Here is a 19,252-nt window from a genome sequence, read left to right as displayed (position 1 = left end):
CGTGCCTGCCTTCTCTTGGGTCGTTCTCCAGTCCTGAGAAGCTAAGTCCACATGATGCCATCTGGATTCCCCAGGAAGACGTCCCCACCTCAGAGATCCTAGATAACCAAACAGCAGCCTTCAGATTGCAAGCTGCCTTTCGTTCCCCAAGTCCCTACTGTGCATCTACTCTGCGCCTACTGTACGCCTGTGACTTGTGGTACAGAGACTGTTGTCAGCACAACGGACACGGCCCCGTCCTCGCAGAGCATCAAAGCTAGTGCCCATCAGCGAATCGCCCAATAATTATTCACGGTCACCGTCGCAATGAATTTGGAAGCCAAGCTCCAGGAAGACAGGGTTTCGGGTCTGTTCTATTTGCTTATGTGTCACAAGTGTCTAGAACAGAACCTGCCATGGAGCCGGTGCCTGGTCAATCTGGGCTGGATGAATGACCTTCTAGAAAAGAGCCAAGGGTAAGAGTGTGATGAGGGGACCTAAGCTAGGTGGGGCACCAGGGAAGGCTTTCCCGCAGAAGCCGCATCAAGTGGATATGAGACTGCGTAGGCGCTCCTGGGGGAGGGAATGTGAGCTGGGGGAGGGGACGCGAGTGTCAGGACTGAGAAGCCTCCCCTAGGGTGTGGACAGGGGCAGGCAGGGGCCAGATGGTGCAGAGCCACCATTTGGGATGTTTCTGAAGCCTGCCCAGCCCCGCCCCACCCCACCCCTCTACACAAAAAGAAATCCAAATTAAGGCAGTAGAGGGAGAGCGGAAACGTGCCGCGCTCCCCACCTCCACCGTGTTCTTCCCCTTCCCCTTCCAAGGCCACTAAGTAATTAAAAATCATTTGATGATATATATCCATAGAATAATGTATGCTTTCTCCTAATTGTTTAATAGATGGCAGTGAAATAAGCATGAATTACTGCCCCAAATGGAATATTCATCAAGAAGAAGGATGAGCCATGACCGCTTGGTGCTCCCATTGAACTCGGGAGCAGCAAAATAGTTCAAGCTTTAGGAAAGAGAGCTCAACACAAAACAGAAGGCAGCCCCCTCCTCCTGCTTCCTGGCAAAGCCCAGACGCTTTCATGCCATTCATGCTCTTATTCCTGGATGCAAGAGCTCTCCTTCTCCCGCCAGCGGTCACGCTGTGATGAAAAATGAGGGATGAGGGACAAGGGACGGCCTCAGCCTGACAAAGCCAATGATAAAGAGAAGAGTTTCTCCACGGGTCCCAGAGAACCACAGTTTCAACGCCACCCCTGGTGTCACCCGGAGGCCCACAGCCAGCGCCTACACTCCCTAGCTTACAGGGACACCCTTCATGTCACGAATCACTTCAGTGTGCTGGGAAATGGGCAGGGTATTCGTGGGCTCCCCGAAAGGGGTGAGGAGGAGTGGGTGCTGTCTGCACAGAGACATCGCCAGCCCTGGACGCAGCTGGAGGGTGACTGAGGGACCTGGGGTCCTTTCAGAGAAGAAACCTGGAAGAGGACAGCACAATTTCGTCCGAGCCAACTGAGAGGCTAGGGGACCAACCCCAGCAGGGGCGGGGAGGTTTCCAGACAAGCTCCGCCTCCCTCCAACTGTCAGCTCCACCCCTTGTCAATTTCTGACATTCCCCAGCCAGGGACTCCCTCCCTCCTCTGCGCTGCGTTTCCCGGGCCCTGACCCCTAACAGGACATACTTGGAATCCCAGACTCCCTCTTCGGTTCAGTAGCTCTTACCTCCTTTGGCTCAGCACTGCCCTTGCACAGAATTCCACCTGAGCTGGACAAGCCTCTCTGGGGAGCAACTTCGGGCAATGACTTGGGTGTTTTAAATCCCAGGCTTCAGTGCTGAGCACACAGTGGGCACCTCCTGAAGAATCAGAAGCCTCACCCCTGTAACTCTGCTTACCCTGTGTCTCCCCTTCCATCTCCCATCATCACTCCTAAGGCTCTCTGTCCTACACTTGCGGCACACACCACCTTCCCAGGGCGGAAGAAAGAAAGAAGCTGGAACTGGGAGCCCTTGCAAGCTCCCAGACACACCTTCCCCCATCCACACCTACCTCCCAATATACACACCTCTCACTGTGGACATCTCTGGGACTGGATCTGAATGCACAGTCTGCTGTGTGACATAAGGACCCGTGCCTGCATCTGTCCTCCCGCAGCTCCAACTTACAACCCATCCAGACAAGACAAGAATTTTGTGCAAGGGACTTGAATAAGGATGCTTCCGGGAAGGCAGGGACATGACGTAAGAAGTCACCCTTGGTGCAATGCTCTGCTGTCACCACCTTGAGACTCTTAATTCCTAACAATATTTTATCCAGAGGCCCCGCAAATAATGTAGCCAGTCCTGGAAAGAAGAGAGAAGAAAAGAAGAAGACCAGCAAGGACAGAATTTCAGGCTCAGTACCAATCTTGCACCCAATCCCGCGGGGAGCTCAGAAGCATGACTTCACTCCTCTGAGCTTGTGTGACTTGAGGTTAAGGGCTGCCCAGGAAGAGGTTAAGCTCCTTGATTCTTCTCCATGTCCGTGCAGGGGCGGAAGTAACTCCAGTAGCCCAAATGCAGCCTCAGAAGCAAGTTACAGGTGTGGCCATAAAACCCAAGCACGTAGAAGTGGGAGGATGGGCGCCCAGACAGTGGAAGGGGACCAGAGGGGGTCTAGGCAGAGCGCCAACAGTATCTACTAGCATTGTCGATAAGATCACTCAAGTTGAATGATCAGAAACAAAACATGAGGGCTACAGAAGAGCAGATGATTTACCCTAGGTGACCCGACAGAAAAGGATTTCCATAAAGCCACTCTCCTCCAAAGACAGAAGCTGTCATCCTTTCTCCCTGCCAGCCAGGGCTCATAAACACACCACTGTGAACTCGCCTCCCTGCCTCACCTCGCTGCGTCTTCCCACGTTTGGTTAACAGCATCCCAGATCGAGCAACTAACTGATGCTTAACGCTCTCCGGCAGTCTGCACACATCCCGTGGCAAATTTCCACGAATGCCTCCTACGAGCCACGTTGCGTGACTGCGTGTTCACACGACTGCGGGTCTCCCTGGGGTCACCGGGGACCCTTCTTTTTAAACTGAGCCCAAATAGGATCCCGTTTCAAGAGACAGCCGTTCTTTAGGTCAGACCGAAATTGTGGGGTCCAACTGCCTACATAAGTTGCCTAGCTATCCAAGTTAGGTCCATTCCTCCATATTTGGGGACGTCAAGCTTGATTCAAATTCCTGATCGAACGGATGTCTAAGCTTTTCAAGGAGACAAGAACATCATTATTTGCCTTGAGAGGTTTTGAGGAAAGAAATTAAAAGGAGGGCACATGCACCCACTTATATCCAATTTGCTTGAGTAAGCGGACACAGTTTTCCATCTGCTTTGCCCATTTTTGCCCCGAGGAGGAGGAGACACTGCCAGCTTCCTTTTTAGAGATACAATTTACCAAGCTCATTGATGTTCTCCTGTCTCTTTCTCCTTTAGCCCGGCTTCTCAGATTTCCTTTCCAGCCAGGTGGTAGATTGTATTTCTAAACTCAGATGCCACTGGCTCCGTTGGGGATCACCATCGTTTTTATGGTTGTAACAGCTAACATTTACTGAGTACTCACCACCTGCCAGGAACTGTTTTATGCATTTAACATAAATTAACTCATTTAATCTTAATGGTAAAACCTATGAAGCGGGCACTGCCATTACTCCTACTTTACAGATGAGATAACGGTGGCACAGAGCAGTAAAGCAACTCACCCGAGGCCACACAGCTACAGGAGTGGTCAGAAATCTAAGACGGTCCCTGTTGATCCTTGCCCACAGTAGTAGGCATGTCCTGTATAATCCTCTCCCTTTGGGGTGCACAGGACCTGGGCGTATGATGGACTGTCACTCCCGTGGTTACATATTGTATAAGGCAAGGGCACAGGGATTCTGAAGATGTAATTAAGATCCTTAATCAGTTGACTTCGTGTTAATCAAAAGGGATGCTCTCCTGGATGGGCCTGCCCTAATCAGGGATGCATTTTAAAGAGGGCTTATACTTTCTCTGAACTCAGACAGACTCTCCTGCTGGTCTGGAAAGACCAAGCTGCTGTGATTTCTACAGCTACAAGGAAATGAATTCTACCAAGAACCATGAGAACTTGGGAGGAGACCCGAGCCGAGCCTTACAGGGGACCCCAATCCTGGAGGACACCTGGATTGCTGCATGAGCCGAGGACCCAGCTAGGCCTGCCCAGACTCCTGAACATGAAAACTGTGGGATAGTCGATGTGAACTGTCGTAAACTGCTAAGTTTGTGGTGATTTGCTACGTAAAACAAATAGAACTAGTAGGGGGAAAGGCTGGGCTACAAACCCACAGAGCCTGGCTCTCGAGTTCCCACGTGTTACCCTTTTCTATTTGCCACTCTAGATCCGGAACCTGGGGTGGATGGGAAAGGAGTCACTAAGCAGAATGGTCAGAACAGTCTGCTCTTACCAAGTGTCTCACTCTCACCCCATCTATCCAGCACCCGTCATGTTTCAGGAACTACAGGAGTCATAAAGCAGGCATAGAGGCAGGCAGCATGGACCCTGGCATCCAATGGGGAAGAAGGCACTCACCAAATAACATAAGAATAATTACAGTAAGCAAAGGGCTATAGAGAAGTAAAGGTGCTAAGGGAACGTGTAACAGGTCCTAAGGAACACCTTGGCCTGTGTCTGAGCAGGAATCAATCAAGCGGAAGTGAGGAGAGGGGGAAGAGCTTTCTAGGCAGAGGAAATAGCATGTACAAAGGCCCAGTGGTAGGAAAATGCAAAATGGAGGAGGAACTAAACCAGGTCCCAAATAGCTGGAAGGGAAAGAGAGTCCTGAGATGCTGAAGAGGGAGGCAGGGGCCAGCTCCACTGGAATGATACTGCTCATTATAGCTGACCCTGACCATCTTCCACAAGAGCAAGTCACTGCCATATTACCCAGGACGATGGAAGCACATTTCATGGAGAACTAGTGGCCCAAAGTCAAAAGCACTGCTTTCTGAGAAGGGAACTGGAAATGCTTTCAGACTCAACCAGCCCTTATAGGTTCATGTTGTGATCCTGGCAGCTGAAAATAGAAATCCTTTGCCATTTGTCTTTTCTTGCGTGTAATAACACAGAGACAGTCATGGTCAGTGGCTGTGAGAGGTGGGGAGCCACCTGTAGCACGTGTCAAGCCGGAGATAAGGCCCCTCAAGGAAACTCAGGAAGAATGGGACCTTTGGGATTAAGCAAAAAGAACCGCAGTCTCCTGTCTCCTGACCTCAGGCTTACTGGCAAATGTTGGGGGCCTGAAGCTCACTGCGTCCAGCCCTGAGTCACCAGAAGAGGAGCAGCACATGTCCCAGGGCTCTTAAGAAATGGAGACTTAGAGCACTGTGCCAGGCAGCAGTGAAGGGAGTGATGGCAAGAGATGGCAGTGGGGGTAGGGGTCATCTCTTGCTGCTGTCACTTGCCAGCTGTGTGACCTACGGCAAGTTATTAACCTCTCTGAGCTTTGGCGTCATCATCTGTCACATAGCGTGTCTACATTATGGAGTTGTGATGTTTCAGATAAAGTACAAAAAACACCAGAACTACACCTGGAACAAAGAAAGCATGCAAGGAACCATGAACAACTAGAAGCACCGCTGTTATGACCACCACTCTGTATCATCACCATCATCATCGTCATGATTACCATCATCATCACCATCATCATCATCATCGTCATGATTACCATCATCGTCATCATCACCGTCATCATCGTCATGATTACCATCATCACCATCATAATCATCATCACCATCATCACGATGACCATCATCATCATCGTCATCATCACCATCGCACCACCACCAACAGCAGCAGCATATCCTATCAAGTACAGAATTGGCCTTATGAACAAGCTTATAAGCTTTAATCTTCCACGGTCTGAGAAATTCGAGTTAAGGACGCGTTAAACACTCAGGAAGGAGAGAGAAGCCCCCCTCCCTCCAGGTCCCAAATATTGGGAGTGTTCCATTCTTGGTGGCCACAGCTACAGCAGAGAATTCAAGTCCCAAGGTCAAGGAAACATACTAATTTTGTCCACCTCACCGGTGCTCTGAACCTGGGCTCCCTAAATCATCTGTTGATTGCAGTCTGGTGCCCTAATTGGTCTGACTCTAGAGAGAAGGACGTGCTGATGTGCTAATGAGAATATTCCAGTCCTTGTGGCAGTTACAGTTTGATTTAAATTAATAAATTGGCTTCTCGTTTATTTTTTAAAATCACAGGGGGAAAAAGCCTATTCCCTGGGGCATCTCCAAGGAAATGTTGCATTTGCATCCACAAACACATTCTGACCACTCTTCGGGGCTCCCCAGGCCAGAGACGGTAATGAAAAACACAAAGCATTCGTGTGTGCTTCCCAAATGCACAGAACGCTTTCATACCCGTTTTTTTGGTGGGTTTTTTTTGTTTTTTTTTTCATTTGCTCTGCCTCCATCTTATAAAGTATTACACTTTCCTTGTTTCTCGGGGGTTGGGTGAATGCTGCTTTTAAGGTTAACATGAATAGACAAAAGTTCTGGTCTTTTAAAAAGAAGTTGTTAGTGACATAATTGTAAGAGGGGGTGTTGGTTAGAATGAATTGTACAGAAGGCTTTATGAGGTTTTAAAAAAGCTTTTCTTATTAAAGAACTATAAAACCTCACCAAAATAGCTCAAACAAACTTGGGAGAAGGCCAGTCATAATTAGTGAAAACCTAAAATGCAGAATATTTTTTTTTAAATGCACTTTTAATACGTGAAGTCCACATAGTAAAAAGAACCCACAGCTAATAAAGCGCCTGTGTCTTTCACAAACAAACAGGACTTCGTGAATTGGGCTGGTGTCCTTAAGGAGGGTAAAGGGTCCCACTCCTCGAGCTTGGAGGGAGGAGCCTCGTACGCTCACCAGGCCTCGACTTCTTTATATGAAAAGAAATCCGCCACCACGGGAAAGGCCGGGATCATCTCTAGAGACCTTCCAGCTCTACAAGACTCGTCTTTTCTAATTACGTTCACACTAGTAATTTGCTCCTTAAATGCCTTCTTCACGGTGCAGGTGGAGGAAAGGCTACATATTCTAAATTAGCAGGGTTCAACTTAATGAGCTTTTACCGTCTTCCAGGTCCATTTGGAGATGAACGAAAATAGAAAAAGAAATGAGATCTAGTAGCACGTATTCTGACACAGAAGCTCGGGCTCACCTGGTCGATTTACGCTGCCAGGCCAGCTGTTCAACAGAAGCCTGAGACGGGCTGCTCAGGTGTTTTGCTTTTTTTTCAGAAAGAAGACATCAGTCAGCTGCCCGTTGGTCCAGCAGTGGAGAATAAAAGGATGACTGCTGGGGTCTTTGAAGAAAATGGAGACAGGCACCCCCGGAAAGTCAACCAATTTTCCAGAACATTTGGGCATCTCCGATTTTTATCCCGGGGAAAAGGTTATTTCAGTGGTTTCAAAGGTTTTTGTATCACTGCTTAGAACAAGGATGGGCCTAATAACTACAGGAGCAAAGGCTGATTCTTTGGTGGGTGTTACAGACAGAACGCTGTCCTCCCCAAATCCATTTGCTGGAGTCCTAAACCCCCAGTGGGACTGGATCTGGAGATGGGGTCTTTACAGAGGTAACGAATTTAAAAAGAGTCATAAGGATGGGGCCCTCATCCCTTAGGAATCAGTATCCTTAGAAGGAGAGACACCAGATCCCTTTCTCCCCTCTCTGCTTGCATGGAGAAAAGGCCATGAGAGGCGGACAGGGGTCTGGATGCCAGGAAGACGGCTCACCAGACCTTGACCCTGCTAATGCCTCCATCTTGGACTTGCAGCCTCCGGCCAAAACGTCCATCGTGGGAGGCCGCCACTCTGGGCAGTGCCTTGGGACAGAAGCCCTCGCTGACTAATCCCCCCGGGGAACATACAGTAACAGGGTACTCGCTGAAATCGAGCACGGGCGAGAGTACCAGGCCCCGGCTGAGGACTCCAGGTGCAGCATCCCGCTTAATTCTCACACCAGCCACAGGGTGCTATCGGGATCCTCGCTTTCCGTGAATTATTGGCTTTACTGGTTTGTTTGTTCATTCCCTCGTCCCCTTCACTCACTCACTCAACAGACCTCTGGCAAGCACCGCACTTGTAACTTTCTACAGTTACAAGTTACAGAACGGCTTGGATTCCAAGAAGGCCTATAATGGACACCAAACGCGTGGCCCACGTGGCCTCGATGTGACCCTGAGACCACATACACGCTCAGTCCCGAGGGATCGGGGTGTCGCCTCTTACCGTTCCATCTTCCTTGCTGCAACAGCCTCTTCATACCCATTGTTTTAAACCACCTCCGTCCTCTTTCTTCTCCTGCCAATTATGCACTGACCCCTTTTTAGACCTCAAAATTGAGGTTTGCACGTAATTGCTCTGACAATTCCCTCAGTATCGAGGCTGAGACTGAGTGCATCTTAATGAGATGCATAAGTGCTTGCACAATACTTTCTGTTCACTAACCGTTCTGTGATTCAGCTCAGTAATTCATTTACCACCCATCTTCCCTCCATAAAGCCTTCAGGTTCCCCTTCTCCAGCCTGAGACACTGAGAGCGAGCGCTGTGTTTCCCTGGAGTCCCCATTCATCACAGTCATTCTGCTCCTTTGCAATTTCCAGCATGGAGACCTGTTCATGCTACACCCAAGGCATCTGTTGCTTGAGACACTTGGCGTGGCAGCGGACAGGACCTTCGAGAGGCTGGTGCATTTCTCCAATCCCAAAACAAGATGTTCATCATCATTGTCAATGAAAGTAAATAAGCCTCTCCTGACTTCATCAGGCAACAGCTGACGGAGAGCCGGTGGCCAGCACAGAGCATTGGACACCACGTGCACGGTCATCTACCAGCGGCAGCCTGGGCCACGACTGCACACCAGCAGCAAAATGTTAACACCCACATTAGGCTTGGTACTGGAGTTTACACACCGCTCCCATCATCTACACCATCGCGGGAGACAGAGGCACCAGCATTATTTCCACCTCTAGGGTTAAAAGACCTGTGCCCTGGCGGGGTGGGTGGGGGGGCTACGGGACTTGCTCAGGAACACCCTTGTGGTATGGCAAAGCTGGGACTTTGAACTCGGGGCTTCCAGCTCTCAGCCTTGTCCAAAGGCCACCCATGAACCAAATCCAGCTCCGTGTAGTCATTTATATGTGGTCTAGGGCTGTGCTCACCCTGCGGCCGCATGGCTGATCCGTCACAACGGAGACCTACAACGCTCCCCACCCAGGAAACAGGTGTGGACCTGAGCTAGAACTTCAGGAACTGCCTTGGTTTAGTACTTTAGAATGCTCTGGCAGAATGAGGTGGCTTTGGGGTACCTTGACTCTTCGTATGTGGGCAACCCTGGAGTGAGCACTGAACTGGGAGTCAATGGACCCTGCCTATGGCTGTGGGGGTTACTGGCGATGGTGCACACGGACACACCCCCTTCTAGGTGCCTGGCCTTGTTCTATCATTTTACTGTGTCTTTAAATGTGTCTTCATTTAGTCCTTGACAACAACTCCCCTGAGGCACCTACTGGGATTATCCCTATGTGGACAGAAGAGGAAACCAAGGCACAGACAGGTTAAGTAACTTGCCTGAGGTCCCCCAGCCAGTACTGGCAGGGCTGTCTGCCCTACACCAGCTCACTCCACTACTCCCTCCTGGAAACTGGACTTTAAAGTGTGGCCTCATCTCAGTTTGTTAAGAGCCTTAACAATACCAGCCAAGTCCCTTCTGCCCCGTGAGGTTCTAGGGATTAGGATGTGGACATCTTTTGTGGGGCTGTTCTGCCTACCACAGTTTAGGACACAAGTTAACTCCAAGCCACCTGCTGTGACTGCCCCTGGGTCAAGGGCAAAGTCAAGGACAGCACAAGAGAGGGAGAATGGAGGTCTGCCCTGGTTCCCTTAATGGGGTTCTGCAGCCCCTGCTGTATACGCTCACTTGAGCTTGAGGCTGGCTTGACTTTGATCCCCCAAACAGATCCTTTCCCCAGGCCACGATTAAGGTGCCCACCCCCATCCCCGGAACTGATGGGTACAATCTGAGGACTTTCCCAGGATCCCACCGGGTAAAGCTTGAGATCAGAAGCACAGCCACCTTCCAAGATTTGCACTGGATTTGGACACTGCTATTTAGCAAGTTAAATTTGAAGAACGGAACAGATGAAGACAAGCAGACAAGCAGGGTTTCTTAGGCTCTAGAAAGCCCTACCCCCCACTAATAGGATAACGAATGGTAACAATTTGCCAGGGGCTGTTTATCTTACAAGATGCTTATCACTTCTTCCTCTCTGAGTTACACCACGTACCCTGGGGAGGGAAACTCCATTATTAATTGCAATGGACTCTCATTCTCCTAGCTCCTGGTTCTTATTTCAAGATTGCGAGGCTTGAATCCCAGTATTTTTTTTACTTTTAGCAAAAAGAAAATTGCAGTGTTATATGCTCTTCTCTGATAAGACAATAAACAAACCAACCAACACAATAAGCTCATTTTTCCACCTGCTCAAGAAAAACGGCACTTGGCTATAAGTGGTGGGCAGGAAATCAGTTCCTCTAGATCCTTCTCATTAAGAAAGGAGTTGGCAAATTATTTCTCCTATATTGATCTCTTAAGATCTCAATTTTGAAGAGAGCGATGAATCTGCCCATTTTTTTGGCTCTGGTTGGAGGGATGTTGGAAGAGAAGGCTACTGATTAACAAGAGGTTTGGAGGTTATCTGTGGATTTCTCTTTCCTATTCAGTCCCTTTCCCCCAGGACCATGAATAATTGGATGTCAGCTGCTTCTGAACTCCCCTAGTATCTGCCAATTCCTTTAAAAAGTCACATTTCTTTTCAGACACCGGCTCATTTATGCTGTAAACTGGAGGAAAACCTACTGAGAGCCAAGGCTGAGATTCAACGGAGATTAACCACTCTACGAACAAGAGAGACCCAAGGCCGAGAGCAGAAAGTGGAGGTGCCCTTTGTAAGCCAGTCTAAGTGGTGACAAAACACTTTTGAGGGACATGTCCCATGACAGCCTCCTGATTTCCAAATGTCACTCTAGCACGCAATTTCCCTATAAAATGAGATAAGACTTTCAAGCCGCTCCAGGAGTCCTGGAATGAAGGTGCTCTGAGAATGGTAATTACAGAATTATGAGGCTGTGGATGGCTGGGCTCACTTATTAGCGGAGGGACCGGCTTTCTCAGATTCAGATTTGCCCCTCCGCAAAGATTACAAGTTGTCTCTCGTTCATGGAGTTCCAGGTTGCTCTTGAAAAGTGGAACCCAGAATGTTCCTCCGGCAAAACCCAAGAGCTCAGTGTGAGTTTAATTCCTTAGCCTTGGTGATAAATGAGTTTGGGGGGCAAGTTAACCCTTTTGTACAATTCCATCAGCTGCTGCTGGTTAAACAGGTCTCCGGAAAAGAAGAATGAACTGGGGAGAACACTGCAGATGGTCACCGTGTCTCAGCAGGGAAATGCTCCAACGAGGAGCACCCAAAATGGCCTCCCAACCCTTACCCCCACAGAAGAAGTCCCCAGCAGTTTCCCTATCTCGGGCACCATCTCTGGCCTGAGCAATCTTGTTCCTGGTTCAAGGATAATCTGTTGACTCATACGGGGGGGAGGGACGGCGAGGGGTGCCTGCGTGAGTTTCTGCAAGAGGTCTCGAAGCCTGGAAGTAGAGAGAAGTCATGGGCTCTGGATACAGATGCACAGAGCCCCCACAATTCTTGCTCCAAGCACTGCCTCCTGCCCTAGACCCGGCTTCCCCCCGCTGCGCCTGGAGCACCCGCGATCCTCCCGGCACTGAGTCCCTGCTGACCAGAGACGGAGGGCAGGCTTGTTAGTAGTAGTGGTAGCCGGCGTTAGTGGATACTATCCTAGCCCTTGACGCAAGTCAACTCATTACACTCTCCTAACAGTTCAAAGAGGCAGGTACTGCTGTTACCCCCATTACATGGATAAGGACACTGAGGCATCCAGCAATTAGGAATCAACCCAAGGTGCCTCTGCCAGTAAGCGGGGCTTCAAACTGAGGCAGCCCGATTAGGAGAATGCCGGTTTTCACTGCTGTGCTATGTGGCCTCTTTAGCTGAAGGTAAATAAATTATTCTCACATACCTGGCGAGGCAATTGAAGCCCCAGGACATTGAGGTATTTGCCCAAGATCCCACTGCTGATAAGTGAAAAAAGGCAGAATTTCAACTCAGGACTTACTGCTCTAAATTCCTTTCTCCTCCCATTGAACCACATTGTTTGAGATCTGTTGCATGTGGCAGGGAGGGCGATGGGGGTGGGGGATGCCTAAAAAACATCATTTGCAAATAAAGTCCTGAATGGGAGGGGCTGTGGTTTGTAGGGCCCACTTGGGCTCCTCCTGCCTTTTCCTTAACAAACTGAGGTCAGGAACAGCCCAACCAAAGAAGAGAACAAACCTGGACTCTGGCCACCCAAAGGAGCCCACCTCTTCCCTCTAAGCGTGCAAATCCCCTTCACCCAGGGACAAGGCATCCAGGAAGGATGGGGTTGCCTTTTTTTTTTTTTTTTTAAACGTGATAAGCTCAGAAGTTAAGAGAGTTTTTTGTTTTTTTTAAGATTTTATTTATTTGACAGAGAGAGAGATCACAAGTAGGCAGAAAGGCAGACAGAGAGGAGAGGAAGCAGGCTCCCCGCTGTGCAGGGCTTGATCCTAGGACCCTGGGATCATGACCTGAACAGATGGCAGAGGCTTTAACTCACTGAGCCACCCAGGCACCCAATGGGGCTGCCTTTTAAAGGCACTGCACCCTGTTTCGTTTCTCCCTGAGTTGAGCCCCTTAGGAATATTTAATGTCCCCAGAGGTACCGCAAGGCTGGCGATTTAGCTAGCCCACCACGAGGCTCTGGGTCCCTGCCACGGACAAGCACCCCACGCTGCACAAACACAGCTTCTACATCCTAAGTTTTCTGAAATCAAAAGTGTGCCAGGCTCCAGGAGAGGTAAGGACCACTTGCTTCCGCTTTCCCGGTCTCCAAAACCCATGCCCTTGTCCCTTGTTATCCAATGCACTGGACCCATGCTGCTTCTAGGAGCCCCCAGGAGGGGGCTGTTTGCTCAAAAGCCTTCCCCAGTTCCCCCCAGGTAAAAACTGTGCATTTCTAACAAGCTCCCCAGGGGATGCCAAGACCGCTGGCCCTTGGACCCAGCTTTGAGTAGTACAAGCCCAGAGTCTGAACTTTGGGACTTGTTACAGTGCCTTTTGTGATGCTCCAGGGCAGCCAAAGCAGAGAACTCAAGCTTTGAAGATGGGAGTTCCCTTCTCACAGGTAGAAGACAGTCCAGCTAAACGGAGCTCTTTCTTCCAAGTGATCTGAACTTGGACTTGCTCAGTCCAGGGATCACGTGCACCTTTCCAGCTTTTGTGCATGAATAACAGTAACAGCAACAGACAGCAAACACTTGTGTTGGCCTCACTGATGAAGTGTTTGCAGCGTCTGGATTCATTTAATCCTCACGAGAAGCCTAGGAGGCGGGGGCCAATATTATCCTCACTTTGCACATGAGGAAATGGGCATGGAGCAGGTCAAGAGCTTTCCCAAGTCAGGGGGTGGCCCCCGGACTCCAGCCCAGGTGGGCCAGTTCCAAGCCCCATGCTCCTGACCACCTCTCGGCTGTGTGGCCTCAGACACTCCGCTTTTTCTCAGAGCTTTGCCCTGAACACCAGGGCAGGACGCGAGGCGGGGTCCAAGCGAGCCCTGAACCTGCTCAGCTCTCAGAAACGGAGCTCTGCACCGGCAGGATGGCCTTGTATCCACAGCTAGATTCGTGGGTATTCCTGCAGGGAACGTGCTGGAGACTGAACAGACAGTCAGAGCCATTTCTCCAATAACTTGGAATGACTGCCAGACAGTATACTGGCTGTTCTGTGGCTTTAAAGCCCTGATTTAAGACGAAGGAAAATAAATGTTGCAAAGGCCGTTTTAGGCAGCACCAGAGTCTGCCCGAGCGGCACGCCCCTGTGGTGTATTCCAGAATGGCCAGCTTCTTTCCAGGGCTGCCTGACACCTGCCAAGACTGGGAGGAGGCCAACCCGGCAGGCCGTCCCCACGTGGTCATGTAGATACCGAGCATGGAAGATGGCTAGAGGCACTGGAGCTGCTGACCTTTCTAGAAGTCAGGAGCCACGGAGGACCCTGTTCTTCACAAATCCTTGGCCTGTTCGTCCTAACCAGAGGGGCATGGGAGGATCAGATGCCCACCCAGGAGGGACAATGATTTTAGTCCCTTGAAAGTGAGCACATCCTTTCCCCTTTGTGGGTTTGCTAACTGTGCAGGGAGCTGGGAGCAGGCTGTCCCTCCGTGGACCCCCGCTCCCTTGTGCCCTGGCTGGGGCTGAGCACACACACAAGCACATGTGTGTACTCACACCTAGTCTAGGTCCAGGATCGGATCTGTCTACGCTACTCCAGCACAGGGCACTGACCTGAAATAGTATTTCATCCTGTAATGGTCAGTTTATGGCCGATGTACCTGTCAGAGTCGACACTAACAGAGTGCAAAGGTCTTCGTCCTCAGAGCCCCAGCTTCTAGAAAGTGCTATGCACAGAGCAGGGTTTACGGATTGCCTTGTGTACCCTCCCACACACACACAGCCATATGTTGAAGCCTAACCCCTGGTACCCGTGAATGTGGCTTTATTTGGAAATAGGGTCATTGCAGATGTCATTAATGAAGATGAAGTCCTACTGGAGTACGTGGCCCCCAATCCAATAGGATTCAAGTCCTTTTAAGAAAGGGAAATTTGGATGCACATGCATGCGCGCGCGTGCACACACACACACACACACAGACACACAGACACACACACACACACACACACACACACACAGACACACACGGAGAACACCACGCGAGGGGAAAAACAGCCTGAGGGGACACTCCTACAAGCGAGACAAAGGTTGCCGACAAACTACCAGAAGCTGGGAAAGGGGCATGAAACAGGTTCTCCCTTGCGGCTCTCAGAAGGAACCAACCCTGCCAACACCTTGATCTTGGACTTCTGGCCTCCAGTGAGACATGAAGTTTCAGTTGTGAGCCCCCCAGTCTGCAGCCTCAGCAAACTACCCCAGTAGGTACACAGAGGGAGGGGAGGGAGGGGAACCAAGGAATTTCAACTCCATTTCAATCAATGCACATTTACTGAGTGCACAGGCCATGGGAGGAGGAGGAAAGGAGGGAGGACAAGAGGGAAGAAAGAAACAGGGCTGGATGTCGACTAAGTATTGAGGGAGGGTGAGATCTGACTTGAGTAATCCGCACCCACCCCTCCCCGCATTCCTCTCAGGCTGAAGCTCGCTTTCCCCCGTTCCTTCAGGCACCAGGCCCCTGAACCTGTTCTCTCCAACCTCACACACGGACACGTGCTGGCCTCCAGAAAGACTCTAACCAGATGCAAGGTAAGATGGAAATGATCGATACCTTCCTAAGCATCGCCCCTTCCATGGTCCTTGTACACAAAAATGTTTTTAGGGGAGACACAAGCACCGGCTTGCCTTGGAGACATACTCTCTGGATCAGGGACATCACTTGACCCCAGGAGACCTCCTGCCTTCGTTGAAGCCCTGATCACCCCCTCAGCCCGAATGTCCACATACCAGACTTGCTCAAAGCACAGTCAAGCCGCTCCCCTCACTGCCCAAACCCCTGGTGAGCCCCTCTTCTGTAGCTGGCCCGAAACATCCAGCAGGTGAACAAAGACACAGCCCCTGCCTTCAAGGGGCTCAAGGCCGAGTAACATCATTTCAGATGCACAGGCTGAGTGTCCCAAACGAGGGAAATGTGGGCACGGGGTGGTGAGAGGGCATATTAGAGGCCTGCACTGTCCAACAGGACAGTCACCAGCCACATGTGTATCACTGAGCAGATGACATACAACCCGTCTGAGCTGAGATATGTTGTGTCAAATACACGTCAGACTTCTAAGACTCAGTACAAAAACAAGAGCGTAAAATATCTCATTATTGTTTTAATCTTAAAGTAGGCTCCACGTCCCACGTGGGGCTTGAACTCATGACCCTGAGATCAAGAGTCACATGCTCTGCTGACTGAACCAGCCAGGTGCCCTAAGACCACAAAATATCCTAATAATTTTATATTGAGGGGCACCTGGGTGGCTCAGTGGGTTAAGCCTCTGCCTTCGGCTCGGGTCATGATCTCAGGGTCCTGGGATCGAGCCCCGCATCGGGTTCTCTGCTCGGCGGTGAGCCTGCTTCCCCCTCTCTCTGCCTGCCTCTCTGTCTACTTGTGCTCTCTCGCTCTCTCTCTCTGTCAAATAAATAAATAAATAAAATCTTTTAAAAAAAAATAATTTTATATTGAGTACAATTTTATATTGGATGTACTGGGCTAAATAAAATATACCACTAAAATGAACCTCACCTGTTTTCTTTTAACTTTTCAAAATGTGTTAGCTAGAAAATTTCAAATTATATATGCAAGTCATGTTTATTCCTGGTAGATAGCACCATTCTGGAAGGACATTTAACCTGAGCCTGAGGAGAAAAAAAATCAGGGAGAGCTTCCTGAAAGATGTTTCATCTGAGATAATTAAAAAAAACAAAACAAAACAAAACAAAAAAACCAGCATTGATTTAATAACTTGCCATTTTCCCAGAACTTTTCATATACTTTTTAAATTATTATTATTTTTTTAATTTGACAGAGAGAGAGATCACAAGGAGGCAGAGAGGCAGGCAGAGAGAGAGGGGAAAGCAGGCTCCCTACTGAGCAGAGAGCCCGATGCGGGGCTCGATCCCAGGACCCTGGGATCATGATCTGAGCCCAAGGCAGAGGCTTAACTCACTGAGCCACGCAGGCTCCCCTTTTCATATACTTTCTAATTTAATCTTTAATAACGAAACTGTTATTTGGTTCCTTTTTTGTTTGTTTGTTTTTTAAAGATTTCTTTCTTTATTGGGGGGTGGGAGAAGGAGAGGGAGGAAGAAACTTAAGCAGACTCCACACTGAGTGCAGAGCTCTGCATGGGGCCAGACCCAGGGCTCAATCTCACACCCCTGAGATCATGACCCTTGAGACCATGACCTGAGTCAAAACCAAGAGTTGGACGCTTAACCAACTGTGTCATCCAGACACCCCTTTATTCCTTCTTTATAAACAAGGTCTCCAGTGCTAGAAAACTTTAACTGTTTGTCATGATTTCACAGTAATTAGTGGTGAAGATGGGTTGGAAAGCCTGCTCCCCACCAGATGTGCAGGCCTTCTTCACCGCCGGGAAGGGAGGTGGGAGAGGAGGCAGGAGACAATGCCCACCCCCACCCAGGTCTCTCCAACAGAGAAGGGGAGAACAAGCCAGGGCTTAGTATCAGCCCTACGCATCTGACAAGGTTCAAATCCAAATGGCTGAGAAGCTACTTGAGTCGTGTAATTTACAGAAAAATCAAATTATGTAAAAGTCTCTTATAATTGAGGGTAATTTAGGAAATAACTTTCTGAAAATGGCAGATTTTACAGCTGTGTTGCCATACAGAAACTGCCGAGGTCATTTTGTCATTCGGATGCCCTTCTCTGGCTGAAAGAGGCCAGATTGCAGTCCCACAGACTGACACAGAAAAACCCCATGAAGGCACTGAGCTCACTACCTAGGTTTGAATATACGACGTCAAACGAGGCTTCCTGGAATGGACCAACGGCCTATAAAGATGGGCTGAACATGGATGAAGCCATGGGCTCAATGGCATCACACAGAGAGGGGGTCTACTTTAGCTACTACTGAAGCACTTCACTAGGGACGGGGGGTATGACAATAAAGGAGAGGTTTAACCCCAGTAGCCCTCTCTGCCATGGTCCGGGCTATGGACTGAGTGTACAGGTACCCACACACAGATATCACACACACACACACACACACACACAGAGGCACCCACGGCCTTACCGACCAGCATGTCCAGGCTCTTAATAACAGAGTCAACCAGACATGTCACATAAATCAAAATTTTTAGGAAGTGCCCATGATGAACAGCTAGTAGCTTCCAAGCAAGAGGAAATCGTTCTAGCTTATTATTATTCAACAAAACTCCAAGTGTGCACCTGCAAAGTGTCTGAGCCTATAATATAGGGGACCAGCATGGCCCAGACCCTCTAAGAGAAGTCCCAGCTCACCTAAATCAACTCAGATCATGGTTGGCTATCAATTAACACGATTAACACCACCAACTCTTCCTGGTTACAATCTCAGGTGCTTTTTTTTTTTTTTTTCCCCCGGGTGCTTTTTATACAGGATTTCGAAACTCACAGAACTCCAGGACTGTATTGTGTTCCCATTTTTTTTTTTTTTTTAGATTTTATTTATTTATTTGACAGACAGAGATCACAAGTAGAGAGGCAGGCAGAGAGAGAGGAGAGAGGAGGAAGAGGCTCCCTGTTGAGCAGAGAGCCTGATGCGGAGCTCGATCCCTGGACCCTGGGATCATGACCTGAGCCGAAGGCAGAGGCTTTAACCCACTGAGCCACCCAGGCGCCCCTATTGTGTTCCAATTTTACAGATCAAGAAACCAATGCTTGGGAGGTCAAGTCATCGCCCCAGCTCATACGTCTGGGCTGGAACCCCCCCAGTACCTTCAAGCACCCAATTCTCTCCTCTGACCCAAATCGTGTCTGACCGAGTCCCCATCTGTCCTGGCTTGATTGGAAATCTGACCAGGGCGCCTTCCCTGGTTCAAAGAGATAGAGCAACTGGCCCTGGCGACAGAGGCAGCCCGCTGTCCCTGAGTTTTGCAATGGGCTTACACATCTATTGTAATTTGCAATTAATAATGAAGCATTCTCTCAAGCACTGTGCGTAAGATCAAGTTCATGTAATATTTCATCTTTGCCAGCCAGCTGCCGTTCTGCAAGGCTGACAGTAAGTAATATCTTTGCATAAGGAGCCGGTCCACAACTAAATCAATTAATCCCTCCTTGGCTGGTAGACAGCTGTTGGGTCAAAACAAGATAATTAGACGGACTCGTCATTTACCAGGTGGTTGGTAATGAAGGGATTAATTGCCCAGAGTTGGAAGCCGCACAATGTCTGCTCGTCCTTGCCTTCTCCGGCGAGTCTGACCATGAGCCGCAGTCTCCCCAAACAAAAATTCCGAAGGCCGGGGGCCTCTCCTCCTTTCGCACTTGTTCGAAAGATCAGAGCTGTTCCTTGTGACATGCCCGTCTGATGCGTGGCATGGAACAAGTCTGG

The 19,252-nt window shown here is 49.5% G+C and overlaps 1 protein-coding gene across 2 annotated transcripts in view; it reads right to left on the bottom strand.

Moving 5' to 3' along the window:
• The window catches only part of CHST11 (carbohydrate sulfotransferase 11), a 252,389-nt gene that overhangs the window by 107,056 nt on the left and 126,081 nt on the right, over window positions 1-19,252 (bottom strand). The gene's annotated exons all lie outside the window — the stretch shown is intronic.

Source organism: Lontra canadensis, unplaced genomic scaffold (genome assembly GCF_010015895.1).
Source record: "Lontra canadensis isolate GAN:19392208 unplaced genomic scaffold, GSC_riverotter_1.0 scaffold93, whole genome shotgun sequence".
Taxonomy (NCBI): Eukaryota; Metazoa; Chordata; class Mammalia; order Carnivora; family Mustelidae; genus Lontra; species Lontra canadensis.
This window is presented reverse-complemented; position numbering and strand designations above follow the sequence as displayed.